The sequence below is a fragment of the Cetorhinus maximus genome, chromosome 24 (assembly GCF_964194155.1).
Source record: "Cetorhinus maximus chromosome 24, sCetMax3.hap1.1, whole genome shotgun sequence".
NCBI classification, from domain to species: Eukaryota; Metazoa; Chordata; class Chondrichthyes; order Lamniformes; family Cetorhinidae; genus Cetorhinus; species Cetorhinus maximus.
The window spans coordinates 52,279,677-52,294,953 of record NC_135902.1 but is presented as its reverse complement, the minus strand read 5'-3'; the positions used below and the strand labels follow the sequence as shown (position 1 = coordinate 52,294,953).

The 15,277-nt window shown below is 40.3% G+C and overlaps 2 protein-coding genes across 3 annotated transcripts in view; one reads left to right on the top strand and one right to left on the bottom strand.

The window, feature by feature from the left end:
• adap2 (ArfGAP with dual PH domains 2) overlaps positions 1 to 15,277 on the top strand; it is a 338,187-nt gene that overhangs the window by 27,105 nt on the left and 295,805 nt on the right. The window lies entirely within an intron of this gene.
• The window catches only part of LOC144667611 (BUB3-interacting and GLEBS motif-containing protein ZNF207-like), a 55,469-nt gene that overhangs the window by 16,945 nt on the left and 23,247 nt on the right, over positions 1 to 15,277 (bottom strand). The window contains exon 13 of one of the 2 annotated variants that reach the window (XR_013573336.1): positions 14,045 to 14,121. The gene's annotated coding sequence lies outside the window, so the exon portion shown is untranslated. Of the gene's footprint in view, positions 1 to 10,404; positions 14,122 to 15,277 lie in introns of those variants that run through there. The other variant, XR_013573335.1, reaches the window with a different exon arrangement.

The following is a 15,277-nucleotide window of genomic DNA, read 5'->3' as shown; positions in this document are numbered from 1 at the left end:
AAACAGTGGTAGGTTTTCACCCTCGAACAGGCAAACCATGGAGAAGTAGAGAGTCCCAACTATATTCTCATCTGTTCCAGTAGTAATAACTTGGCAGAAATGTTTCAGCACTATTCCCTTCCATCACTCTTCACCCTGCAACTCTTGATTTTAGTCAAGATGGTTCTCTCAAAATAATGGTAACTTTCAACTTATATTCACTTAGTGCCTTTAACATAGCAAAGCGTCCCAAGATACTTTGAAGAAGCTCATTATCAAACCACAGTTGACACCCAGCCAAACATGGGGCAGGGGGTGAATTTTATACCTCCCACTAGCATATTTCCAGGTTGGCAGGGAGCATGTAAAATAAAACGGGTGGCTAGCCCACTGCCTTACGGTCCAGCTCCAAGCTGCCCCCAACATGATGTTTGGCAGGCAAGGCATCAGCCAGTCTACCTCCGCCAAAATAATACACATGGCCGGGGAAGGTGGAACCAAGAAGGCCAGCCTGCTGCTATTGCAACTAAGGCTAAAAGGTGGGAAGGCAAATCCCTCCTTTGGCGATAGCCCTGTGGCTATCGGAGGCACCCCTGGAAGTCATACCCACCCCCACAGGGTTCCCGACCTCTCGTTGGCCAAAAACCCCAGAGTTACCTTTCAGTCCAGCATCCATTGATCATCTTCTCAGGAATTTCCTCGTAGTCCGAACAGCTGCCAAGATTGAGTCCTGCCACTGCTGGGAGTAATCAGCTGCAGGCCAATCAGATTGACTGGCAGCACTCTAGGGCAGGAGGTCCTGTTCCTGAGGGGCAAAATTCCCATACTAACTGTGTTAAGGCTGCCCCCACAGTATTATTTTAAAATCTGCAGGCTCAAGACCAACCTTTTCACTGGAGGTGGGGGGAGGAATATGCTCTCCTCCACTTACACAATTCACCCTATGCAGGTATTAGGAAAGGTGACCAAAACAGATAGGCTTTCAGAGGTTCTTAAAGGGAGGAAAGAGAGGAAGAGAAAGGTTTAGAGAGGCAATTCCAGAGCTTAAGGTCCAGGCAGCTGAAGATATGGCTGCCAATGATGGAGGAATTAAAATTGGGACGCTCAAGAGGCCAGAACCAGATGAGCGCAGATATCTCAAGAGCATTGCAGGCAGGGTGACCGTCACAGATTTAATGTGATCATCCTGTAATTGGGCTGCTTGTCCCATGTTTCCCCAGGCGGTTTGAGTCCAGAACGTCTTTACTCCCGTACTTGCAATGTTGGAACTTTGCCCGTGCACGCTCCCCTCTTTGATCTGCTTCTCTGCTTCTTGAAAAGCTCTGGCACCACCACCCCTCCTCCCTGCTCACACAGCATCCCGCCACCACTACATCGCACCAATGCCAAAATGTCCCTTGTTCTGCCGGGAGTTGGTCACCCTGGTTGTGGGGCTGGAGAATTTAAAAATTGAGGCATCAAAAGGTAATTAGATCCAAACCTGAAACGGAAACCCTTGCTGAGTTATGGGGAAGAGAGCCAGGGAGTGGGACTTAGGGGCAGCTCTTTCAAAGAGCTGGCAAAGGAATGATGGACTGAACTGCCTCCAACTTTGCTGTAAGTTTCTATGGGTTGTAAAATTAATAAATATCAACCCAAGTTTACATTTCTGTTTACTTTGTTATTACTATGTGTCTCATGACTCAATTGGTAAGAACTGGGGTTGATACAGCTCTAAGCCATAAATAGGCAAGTTAAAATCTTTTTCTAGCTAACTGCAAAGTTAAAAATACAGGGTTCCTTCACCTTTAGCAAAGTAAAATTCTGTAAATTTTCCATAACCAAACTAAAATATTTCATGACCATTTTTTTCTTTCAAATACATCATGAATTCTAATATTTGTAGCTTTACACAAGCATTGGAACCTTGCAGTGTGTGTCAGTTATCCAATAAGCTCAGTTTCTCACAAGACTATGTTTTGCCGAATTTTTGTTTTCCAAAAAAAGTGCTTATGGGGTCACCAGCATTTCCCCGGATTGGACAGACATTTAAAGCAAAGCAAATGATTAGAGAGAGTGATGTGGATGTAGAAAAGAAATTGGGTGGAATTCTAACCTTTTCCAAAGAAAAGTCTCATCCCCATGTTTATAAAATTCTGAGTTTTCAATGGCTTTGGGCCTTTTTTTTTATAAAAGAAATTTCCATGGCTTTTCCATGGCCCTTGGGAACCCTGCAGATATCTTAATTTCTTCATTATAAATTCTGAGGATGTGGGCATCACTGACAAGGCAGACATTTACTGATTTAACTGAGTGACTTGCCAAGCCATTTCAGTCAACTATAGGGTGGTGGGTTTGGGGGGGGGGGGGGGGGAGAAGATAACACATAGGCCAAGATGAGATGAGGATGACAGGTTTCCTTCCCTAAAGGGTTACTTCAGTGAACCAGTTGAATTTTTCACGACAATCCAAAACTTTAATGGTCACTTTCCAATAAGTGTGAGGTCTTTACATTCATAAAAAGATTGAGAATGAAATAGGAGAACTGGAAGCAGAAGGTTCAAGATGCATTGATACCATTGTAAAGAAAACTGCACACTATCAACAACAGTTTCTAGTTCTTCAAGTAGCAACAAGTGACAGAGGGCAGGGAGATGATTTTAAAATGAGAGTGGGATGAGCATCAAACCTGCTCAAAATCAGTTTCATGGCCTGGGCTATATTACCTCCAGGTGCCAGCCCAAAAGGGGCAGAAAGAGACAACTTGCCACCTGGTTAAAGTCTCAGTGCACAGAGGCCAAGTGGGCAGGTTGGGTGGTCAGTGGCAGGGGGGTGGGGGTAATTCAACATGGTCCCACACATCACAACACCTTCCTACATGCAAGTGTGAAGCAGAGGCCAATGCTTTCCCTTGCCAATGGAATCACAAATTGCCAGACCAGCTTTCCTTCCATAAAGAACATTGGTGAACCTGTTGGGTTTTAATGACAACTTCCAGGACAGTTTTTCTAATTCCCAGATTTGAACTCACATCTTACTTGAATTACTGGTTCAGGCCATACGTTCAGTGGTATAACCCGTACACTGTCATGAACACCGTCCCCCTGGAAGTTGCTTTAGTAACATATGGTGTCAGAGCTCAGATTCTCATTAGCAGGAGAAAACCCACCATTTGAAGAATGCTTTAGCAGAGCAGTTCCACAAGGTGAAAAAGGTGATTGAAGAGGGAAAGAAAACAGCCAATAATAGACACGTGCAAAACAAGCCACTCAAACAAATAATGGACTTCCCGCTGAATATTCAGCAGGAATTAGAATGAAGAGAAGTCACAAATAAACACCCTTTTCCAGGCAACAGTCCCTATAGATGCTTAAATCTATATTAAAAAAAAACAGTAATATTACCACAAGGCACCACTGTTGCTACAGGGGAGGTACTCCACAGGCTTCTCTCCCTCTCACTCAACAATGGAAATTCCAAGGCTTGTAGATTTATAACATTTTGAGGGGGGGTAGATAGGGTAGACAGGAAGGAACTTTTCCCCTTGGTGGTGGATCAATAACCAGGGGGCATAGATTTAAGGTAAGAAGCAGGAGGTTTAGAGGGGATGTGAGGAAGAATTTTTTCACCCAGAGGGTGGTGGGAATCTGGAACTCAGTGCCTGAAAGGGTAGTAGAGGCAGAAACCCTCATAACATTTAAGTATTTGGATGTGCACTTGCAATGCCATGGCATACAAGGCTATGGGCTTAGTGCTGGAAAATGGGATTAGAATTAGTTAGGTACTTGTTTGACTGGCGCAGACTCGATGGGCCAAAGGGCCTTTTTCTGTGCTTCTATGACTATGTAACAAAAACCTTGCTTTCTGGAACAAAAAATTCTCTGGGGTGGCTCGAGGCTGCTTACTTCACAGGTCTGTCCTCACAGCACACTCCAAGATATCACATGGCCACACCTTACAGCTTTCAATGTTTCCTTAAATATGTTTTTTTTCCCTTTTACCTTTAACTTTCTTTGGAAGTTACCTTTCCCAGAACATAAAAATCTTTCATGTTGTCTTTATGGGCACTACTCTTGGGAAAAATAAACTTAATAACTTTGCTTTATTCATTTATGATCTCTGCCAATTGTAATACTCCTTTTATTTCTCTTTGAAACTCGTGCAAAATTCAACTCATTTATTGCCTAATGTAAATTCTTATTCATGTTGTATTTACTGGTATCCCATCTTAACTTGTTCATCACCACTTCAAAATGCCTGCTTTTACACCTAACCCTTTGAAGATTTAAACCTTGCAGTCTGTGTTCAGTTTAATTAAATTAGTCTCACACACACACTTGTGCAAAGTCCCCACAAGCCTGCTTCACAGGGTCCCACAGGAAAACTGGAAAAAAAAGATATTTTCTTTTACAAGTGGCAAGTAATGCTCATATCACACAAATGTTAATGACCATCTCTCCTCGACGACATTACCATTGCTGAATCCCCTGCCATGAACATCTTTTTGGGGGGGGGGCCATGGTTACCTTTGGCCAGAAATTTAATATAAAATTTAATAGCCATATAAATACTGTGGCTACAAAGAGGTAGGTCAGAGACTGGAAATTCTGCCGTGTCTAACTCTCCTCCAGATCCCCAAAGCCTGTTCACCATCTACAAGGCATTAGTCGGGAGTGTGACATAACAATCTTCACTTGCCTGAAAAGAGTTCTCTCTCATTCCAGTGGGAAACCCAACTGCAACTACATTGTTAAGCCCCCTCAGAATTTTATACATTGCAATGACATCATTCTCATTTTTCTAAACTCCAGATAATATAGATTCTTTCTACTCATGGACCCTCATAGGACAGCCCTCACCCTGAAATCAATCTAGTGGAGCTCTCTTTGCACCCTAAGGCAAAGTATATCTTTCCTTAGGTAGTCCCACCAAAGTTTCAACTTAACTAGAGCAAAATTTCCTTGCTTTCATACTCCAACATCTTTGCAATAAAACTATTTGCCTAAGTGCTTGCTGAACATGCATGATAATTTTGTGATTCATGTACAAGGATACTCCAAATTCTCTGAAAACCAAGTTACTTGTCTCTCATCTTATAAAAAGACTATTTTTCCTCTCTTCCTACAGAAGTGGATAATTTCACACTTCCCCACATTATGCTTCATCTATCACATTTTTGCCCAATCATTTAACCAGTCTATACCCTTTGTAGTCTGTGTCATCCTCAAAGTTTATTTTTTCAACTAACTTTATATCGTCAGTAAACTTGAACATATTACACTTGGCCCCCCTCATCTAAGTCATTGATATAGGTCATGAACAGCAAAGGCACAAGTACGGATCATTGCAGCACTCCACTAGCTACACCCTGCAATCCTGAAAATTACCCGCTTCTACTGTTTTGTTAACCAATTCTCAAGTCATGCTAATATATATTACCCACAATCCCACGAGCCATAAACTTGTAAACGGGTCCCTGTTTGGGCACCTTATTGAATGCCTTTTGAAAGTCCAAATATATTACATCTACTGGTTCTCCTTTATCTACCCTGCTGGTTATACCACCAAATAAACTAATAGACATGTCAAATATGATTTTCCTCATCATAAAACATAGAACAGTAGTGCCTAATTACTATGTCCATACTAGAGTCTAGCATTTTTGACTATTATCCACAGTAACTGCACTAGAATCTACAAAATTCTGTAAGATCAAATGCAAGAAATCCACTGTCACTGCAGCCAGCTCTTTAACTTCAGGGTGTAAGCAATCAGGTTTCAAGGCATTGTCGGCTTTTAGTCTCATTAATTTTTCCAATACTTTTTCTTTACTAGTGTTACTTCCTCTGCCATTTTTTAAAACTCTCCATTACAATTTCTCCCATGTCTGCTTTTAAGGGGCCAATATTTATTTTCACTAAGTCCAGCATTCTGTCCTCCAAGTCAGAGATTAAGAGGAGGTGTGATAGAGGGGTTCAAAATCATGAGGGGCCCACCCTGGGCAGATGGCAGAAGGACTGAGAATCAATGAGGACACAATTTAAAGTGACTGGCAAAAGAAGCAACAGTGACAGAAGAAAAACATTTTTATCCCTCGAGTTGTTAGGGTATGGAATATACAGCCTGAATCTTATTCCAGCAGATTCACTAGAGGCCTTCAAAAGAGAATTGGATAATATCTGAAAATTTTGTAGCACTGCAGAGAAAAGGCAGGGAGTAGGACTAAGTGAGCTGCTCGTGCAAACAGCCAGGATGAGCTTGATTGGCTGAATGGTCTCCTCCTGTACTGAAAGCCACTGTAAACAGCCTTCCAGTCACAAAAACACCCACTCAATATTACCTTTACCTTCCTGCCACTGAGCCAACTTTGGATTCAACTTGCCACTTCCTCTTGGATCCCATGGATTTATCTGGCCAGTGCATGTAAGAGCTTGTCAAAAGTCTGGCTTAAATCCACATGCACATTAAATGTACGACCCTCACTGATGCTTCCTCAGAACAAACTTTTTTAAAATCTACATTGATTAATCTGCATCTTCCTGATGCTGTCCTTCAGGTTTTTTTTGTTCAATAATTTGCCCACCAGAGTTTAGGCTTACTGGCCTGTAACTACTCAGTCTACCCCTTTCTCCCCTTTGAAATGGGACTGTTAGCAGTCCTCCAATTCTCTGGCATCTCCCCTGCAGCCAGAGATGATTAGAAAATGGTCAGAATGCCCTCCCTTGCTTCCTTTAACAGCCCTAGATACATTTCATTCACGTCTGGTGATACCTAAAGATGCCAAACCCCTTAATATTTCCTCTGTTTATCCCATTCAATATTTCAAACTTTTACAATGTCTGCATTGTCCCCCCTGTTGACAGACAGCATAAAGAACCATGTTCACATCTTCCACCTTCACACACAGGTTATCCTTTTGGAATATTGGGGCAAAAGGCAGGGGGGGGGGGGGGAAGAGGAAAGAGAGAGAGGAAATAAATACAATAACTATCACTAAAGAAAAAATACTAGGGAAACTAATGGGGCTAAAGGCCGATAAGTCACCTGGGCCTGGTGGGTTGCATCCTAGGAAATAGCTGCAGAGATAGTGGATGCACTGGTAGTAATCTTCCAAGAATCCTTAGATTCTGGAAAAGTCCCTGAGAATTGGAAAACTGCCAATGTAACACCCTTATTCAAAAAGGGAGGGAGACAAAAAAAGGTAACTATAGGCCAGTTAGCTTAACCTCTGTCATTGGGAAAATGTTGGAGTCTATTATAAAGGATGTAATAGCAGAGCATTTAGAAATGCATAATCTAATCAAGCAGAGTCAGCATGGCTTCATGGAGAAATTATGCCTGACAAATTTATTAGAATTCTTTGAGGTGGTCACAAGCAGGATAAATAAAGGGGAACCAATAGATGTAATATATTTGGATTTCCCAAAAGGCATTCGAAAAGGTACCACCCATAAGGCTACTTAATAAAATAAGAGCCCATGGTGTTGGGGGGTAGTATATTAGCATGGATAGAGGACTGGCTAGCCAAAAGACAGAGTTGAGATACGGGGGGGATTATCAGATCAGCCATGATCTCGTTGAATGGCAGAGCAGACTCGATGTTCCAAATGGACTAGTTCTGCTCCTCCATCTTATGGTCTTATTCCTTAGTTATCCTCTTTCATATTACATATCTTAGGGCTTTCCCTGATTTTACTTGTCAACATTTACTCATGCCCTTCTCTTTGCTTTTCTAATTTCCTTTTTAAATCTTATCCTTGCACTTTCCAGAAATCTCTATGCTTCCTCCAGTTCAGCAAGCTTCCTTTTTTTGCAGTATGTCTGATATGGGAGTTCAACCTTTTCCTTTGTGGGAAATGTATTTATTCTGACATCTTGCTATCTCCTCCTTCAAAGCCTCCTACTGGTTTTAAGTTATTTCCAGTTCATCTTTGCTAAATCACACCTTAGCTTACTTAGTAAAATTAGCCTTGTTCCAATTAAGAACTTTTTCCTCCCAATCCATCTGTGCCCTTTTCCATAATTATGCTAAATCTAACTGACTTATGATCATGAGCACCAAAATGCTCTCCCACTGATACCCCTTCATCCCCTAAAACTAAGCCTAAGAACTGCCAGACTCAAGTTTGCTTCCACAGTTGTCCTGAATGCTTAAGAATTTTGCCTCCTCTATACCATTCATACCGATTCTCTGTTAATTTGAAATCCCCATATTGTTTCTGCACTTCAAACTTTTCACCCCTCTCATTATATTGAAATTAGACCCACTGTAGTCCCTGAACTAAGAATCTCTGTACTTCTGCCACTCATCTGCCTGCCCTCTTGCAAAGTTAAGGTTTTTAAAATCCAAACCCAGTGCCACTTAATCAAAACTTCCTGCTTTACCTCATCTCTCCTACAGTCTTTGGAGGTTTCCTGGGCCCTGGCTTTCATGGTGATAGTTCCATATTTCACAATCATGTAAGGCTATTTTAGACCTCCTAGGGTTCAAAGATGTAGATACAATTCAGCAAAACAGCACAATAAATTTATTTTTAAAAAGTAAAAGTTTGGCAAATGTTAAAAATAACTAAGTTCAGATTTTAATTGAGTCAGGCTAGCTTGAGGTGGTTGTACTGTAGGACAGGTGCACTCACTGCCCACGGCCCCAATTTGTCCATCAGTCTGATCTAGTTATTCCAAGGATCAGAATGTTCACGTTTGGACAACCAGGATCTAATTAAAAAAGTGCTTGAGTCAAGGCAATAATAAAAAAATCAAACATAGTTAGAAACTGATTTTAAACCAGTAAATAAAGTTACCAAAGAATGACAATCTAGAGCACTGAACTAGGCCATTCAACCCAAGCGGAACGTGGTTTTAAGCACAGGTCTCAAACAACATGTAAGGGAATGTTGCAAGTTCTTAAAATTGCTGGGTTACTACAGAAATTGAAATGTTTAACCCAATACATTTTGTAGACTATTAATATTGGATGTAAAAATATTACATCCAAAATGTATTTACCAGAATGGTACCAGGAATTTCAGTTTATTTACAAAGACTAGAGCGCAGTTCCAGCAGCTCAACACCATCCAGAACAAAGTAACCCGCTTCATTAGCACCCCCTCCACAAACATTCACTCCCTCCACCACCAACACACAGTAGCAGCAGTGCATACCATCTACAGGAACTTACCAAGCCTCTTTGGACAGCACATTCCAAAACCATGACCACTACCCTCTGGAAGGACGAGAGCAGCAGACACATGGGAACACCAGCACCTGGGAGTTGCCCTCCAAGCCCCTCATCATCCTGACTTGGAAATATATCGCTGTTCCTTCACTGTCACTGGGTCAAAATCCTGGAACTCTCTAACAGCTCTGCAGGTGTGCCTACACCATGTGAAATGCAGCAGTTCAAGAAGGCACTTCATCACCACCTTCTCAAGGATGGGCAATAAATGCTGGCCTAGCCAGTGACACCTACATCCCATGAATGAATTTTAAAAATGGGATGCTGAGGTTGTTCTGCTCAAGCGCACAGAAGGTCAAGAGGAGAATTGAGGCATTCAAAAATGAGTAAATAAAGACAAAATTGTTTCCAGAAGGGTTGGTAACTAAAATACATATTTAAGGTGATTGGCAAAGAACGAAAACTGGGAGCAACATGGGGAATTTTCTTTGTTGCAATGAGATGAGATCTTAAGTGCAATGCCTAAGAGTGGAAACAAATTTAATATTGACTTTCAAAAGGGAATTGGATAAATACTTGGGAAGTGAAAAAAGATTACAGGGCTATGGGCAAAGAGGGGTGCGGGGCTAATTGGATAACTTTTTCAAAGCATTGGCACAGACATGACGGGTTTAATAATCTGAGCTGCATATAGGTTTACATAGTTCCCATCAATCTTTGTTGTAAATTCTTTAATCCACATGTGCAAATATGTTGCAGCACCCTCATTGGCAGGAATGTGCAATTACAGGGCGACAAAATAAACATATATATTAAACAGACTGCTTCCAAAATAAAATGTTGCCACAAGAATTTATTGCATGCCCAGCTCAAATTATACACCACCTTTTAATACCACTGAGGATTGCGCTCGTCTCTGACTTACGTGCAATGTCACAGATCATCAAAAAAAGTGTCCACAAATATATAACAGAATTGATGCCACTTAAGGGTTAAAATATTCCACAGCAATGCAGCTGAACAGTGAGATCAACTGTGAAATATTGTTTAACAAAGTTAAGATGGGCAAGTGCAACTGAAGATATTGATGCTTGCAATCATTGTTATAAAGGGTAAATTTACAATATTTAAAACAATTGGCTGTGGTTTTGAATGGGGACAGAGTGGAGGGCTTTAGAAAAATGTACTGCAGAATCAGTTCCAGAAGTTTGAATTCCAGTTTAATTAAGAAACAACTCAATCTTAAGAAAAAAATGTTGGACAAGAAACAAGACAAAAATTGGTAATTTTATTTCAAATAAGACACTTTCCAAACCTTAAGCTTTGAACGATTAACTGAAAGAAAAAAGCAAATAATTTTCTTCTAAAGGTTGTTGTCAGCACCAAGATTGCGTCCATCTGGTTGACTGTACAATATGCAAAGAAGAGATTGGAGACAGACAAGTACAACCTAAAATCTGGAGACGTTTGGGGAAGTGATTCAAATGCAGAGATCAGGCAAGCTCCTTAACAGGGGTGCCCAAATTGCAGCCTGTGGGCCACATGAAGGTTCCAAGCTCTCGCAATCTGGCCCTTGCCCCAAATAACTTATTGGCACTTAACTCATATGTTGATTTGTCCTGTTTGATTTTATGGGCCTGGATTTTTCAGAGACGTTCTTTATCTAGTGAGATGCCTCACCGGTGGAAAAATTCCAAACCAGAATACTCTATCCGTTCCATCAACAACTGAGGGGGTATGCAAATTAATGTGAATACCATTTTAAATATGAACCCACGAGACACTCCATGGTGTACAGCTACGTGGCCCATGAAGACATAACCTTGGACACCTTGCCTTAATACCAGTGTCCTTACATCAGATACTTCATTAGTTCCCTGTAATTCTGCACTAAAATAAACATTTTCTTCCAAACAGCCAAATAACAGATGCACCATGGGTATCACTATTCTCAAAAGGGCCTTCTTCAAATGTTCATCATACAACTCATTTCAAATTAGAAAGAAAAATCTACAAATGAAATGCATTTGGCTATCAGGCAATTACAACTAACAGCCACAGCAGTATTACTCACCACCTCGAGTTGAAGGTCAGTCTGAATACTCCAATATATTGCAGTGACGGGATATAGGTGTGCACGTGATTCCCAATGATCATCTGATTTCGACTAAGTCACCATGAGCGCTTGCCAAGCAAAGGCCCATCACTTTCCCACAGTAAGGAAGAAAGCACACCTCCAAAACTACCAGGTTTTTTTATTTTCATAAAGGGTTATCTCCACTTCACAATTTGTTTGTCCGTACTTACTGTGGAGCAAGAGCAGAAGGGGAAACAGTACCTAATCTCAGCTCCTTCAAGTGGGGAAGCTGCGAATTGAGACCTTGAGTCAAATGACAAAACAAGTCTAATGGCCATGAATGAAGGGCTACAAATGGTTCTATTTTGTAATTACTGCTGGGCTACTACCTCAAAGCAAGGTGAAGTAATTTATAAGCTTCTCACAGCATGTTAAGGCAGGCACAAAGTCAACTACTTAAAAAAAAGTTAGCATCAACCAAACCCAGTTAAGAGACATCACATACACAACTTTGATTTGTTTTGATCACGTTTTAATGCTCTGGAGATTTTTGGTCAATCAACTGAGCAGACCAGTGGATTGGAGAAAAAAAAAACTCAACAATATAGTGATAGCAGAGCCCAAATGTTCTGTTTAACACTGTATAGAATAAATTCGGTCCACTTTCTGAAAGCTATTCTAGTATGCACCATATTAATGAGGAAAACACACTAGCTTGGATAAAGGCAAACGCTGGTCTGACCTTTGAAGAAATTCATTGATTGAAGAGATCCTTTTCAAATCATTTGCTAAACGGACTCATAAGGCATTGGTTCTTCATTAGGAATGACGTTTCTTCAGGGGCATGTGAATTCAATGGTGCTTGGATTCTTCCACCTCACACTCCCTCCCCCCCCGGCCCCCTTGTCATAGTAATTCAGATTTCAATAAAAGAGGTACATTGATAAGACAGAAAGGATATTCCTAGCAAGATTAGAGGAAAGAAAATCAAATTGCAAGTGTTACACCCAAGCATGAAATGGTTCCATAACACAACTTTGATTTAAGTTTGACATTGTGACATGGAAGTGTTGGGGCAGCACATCCATTTCAACTCTGGGTATACAAAGACCTATAAAAAACCCTAGAATTTATCAAACTTGATTGGTAATCAGTACATTTCTTTATAAAGTCAGTTATAAAAACACAAATGCAGATTGTCAACTGGATGTGATCAGTACAGTTCTATCAGCCGACAGTAAAACCTGTATTAAATGTAACAAAGTTTTTTTTAAAAAGGCTGTAAACTTATTAGCCAAATGTTCACCAACCCGAATCTTCCCAGCCCATTTGTGTGAATGCACCGTACTTTGGTTAAGACAGGAGAGAGTGTTGAGTCAAAAAAGGGGGTAGAAGTGTAAAAAAAAGACAAGATACTGTCTCCATTTTCAAACACTTTATAGCTTGATGACTTAGCACTCTGCTGAAATAAAAATGCATTTTAAATGTAGCATATCACATTATATAACATAATGCTCCTTGCCAAAGTTATGGTATGCGCTCTGCAACATAAAAGGGTGATAAAAGTGTTAAAACTACAAGAAACTTATAACAAAATAGCTGACAAGTTTAAGGCACTAATTTAAAACCATACTGCTGTGTGGGCATTTATAAAACAATTCTTTGGTAATCACCAGAACTACTGCTCTGTTTAGTTACTGCCAGTGACTGCATATATTGGTGTTTCCGCTACTCAAGCAGTAACACTTCCAGGGACATGCTGATGTAACAGTGCTCTAAATCTATTTAATTACAAAGTTTCTTTTAAAATATTCATTCCTGGGATGTGGGCATCACTGGCTACAACAGCATTTATTGCCCATCCCCAATTGCCTAAGGAGGTGGTGTGCTGCCTTCTTAAATCACTGCAGCCCATTCACAAGTGTCCTTCCTTGAGGATCTCCTGACATCTGCTCTGAGTTAAATATAGGCCTGTACAACACCAAAAATGTGCAAAATGTCCAGCAACTGAAAACTGTAACAGACACCCAATAGAAAGTGCCATCCTTGCTGTGATATAAAAATAGATTGGCCTGTGCAGGGGGGCAGGGCAGCATGGAAACGCTCAAAAAAAACTTGGAGCTTATTAATTTTATTTTGTCTCAGTCTTTCCCCCTCCTTCCAGGAAGGCACCGACTCTTGTGGGCTACAGTTTCTTGGGTGCCAGTAGCCATTCTAGTTGCAAAATTAGACAAAGGAATTATTATTGACTATTTGGGTGTGGAAGGCACTGCAGTCAAGACAGATCCTTTCCACACCTGAAGACCCCACAAAAAGATTTTCTGGGAAGACTTACTCAATAATCAGGGCCAGGATCCCCTTTCATATTTCCTCTTTTGAGCATGGGGAACCCCAATCGAGCCCAACAAATTCAGCAGACTAGAGCGTAATCTTTGGACTTTCTACATTGTGGTTCAGTGCCCTGTTCAATGCATTTACACATCAAGTCTTCTGAAGGGCCATGTAAATTTTAGTTAACGTTTGCTCTGATCCTTTATCATACCAGGTGGAATCAATTTAGAAAGCCAACCATAATTGCAGATAATGGCCAATCAAAAAGTAACTTTCAGCCACAAAGTTCTGTTCTTTTCCCATTCTTACTAAGTAACATAGCAGAAAAAATAGTTTTTGCAGCAGCGTGAAAATCACTTAATAAAGGTTTTACTGTCGATCACTAGAAACTTTAAAAAAAACTGTTATAGACATTAGTTCTGAATGTGCTTTTGTTGAGGAAAACTTCCACCACTAATATTCACACTGTTTAGAGACAACAGATACTTACAGATTAAACTAACCTGTACTGCCAGAGCTCTTGGCATTTCCTTTCCTACACGTTAAAAAGCAAGTGACGGAACGCTGCTGTTATAGTTAACTGAAACAAAAATTATGTTGAAGAAAATCTCAGTTTCGGGTGCAGGGAACTTCCATATTAAAATACGCTGAACATTTGAGAACCCAATCATCTGAATGGAAATCACTGATAAATAAAACCAGTTTGCAACATTGCGAATTAGAGGGTTACATTTTCCATTCAGTGCTAATTTAGTACAAACATTAACATGGTCGCACCAAATTCTTGTCTACTGTTTAACCACTGGCTTTAAACCAACGTTTAAAAGTGCCAAGTGGAAAACACTCAAAACTAAAAGATAAATGTGTTTAATAATTTGGAACTAAACTATCAAGTGAAATGAAATATTGTAAACTGCCCAAAAAGTAAAGCAGAAAATACTAGCATCAGGATCAGATAGAGCACTAAATCAATTAACTGAATCCTGTGAAACCCAGTTTGTGTACTTCAAAAATTAGCCAAGAGGCCCTTATTAAAAAAGGAATATTTTAGCCCAATATCAATGTTTTTATATCCTGAAGCTATACAATAAAATCAATTTCTTCGTTTTATACACTTTCTCCAATGCTGGGAACAGACTGCGCCCTCAGAAGTAAAATCCTCCAGTTAATAACAGGATTAAAAAGTGTTATCATTTCTATTCATTTGTCCTGCGTTGCTAATGGAGCATGAAGCTGCAAGAGAAATATCCACACACTCCCATAAGCTGCAAAACAGAGCAAGAATTCTCCTTTGCATTTCATTCCCAACCAATAATTGAAGAAGTCATACATCAAGTTGCAAATTCCAATCCCCTCCCCAGATTTAGCAACATTAACTAGTCTAATCTACCCTTCACAGCTCCTTTATTACTAAGATCAGAATTTTTTTTTTTTAAAAAAAAGGTGCATAGATTCTTGGTGAGCAAGGGGGTGATAGGTGGGATGCAGATTTTAGGTTACTATCAGATCAGTTACGATCTTATTAAATGGTGGAGCAGGCTCGAAGGGCCGAATGGCCTATACCTGCTCTTTGTTCATATATTCTTGGAAAGGAATGGGAGAAATGCAATTTTAAAATCTAAATACAGAAATTGTGTATTTTAAGTCCAAAGTTTACATTTGCAATTAGATCAAAGGTTTCAAAGCTCAACACCAATTTATTCAGGCACCGGGTCCTTTTCATTAGTCTCAAAGAT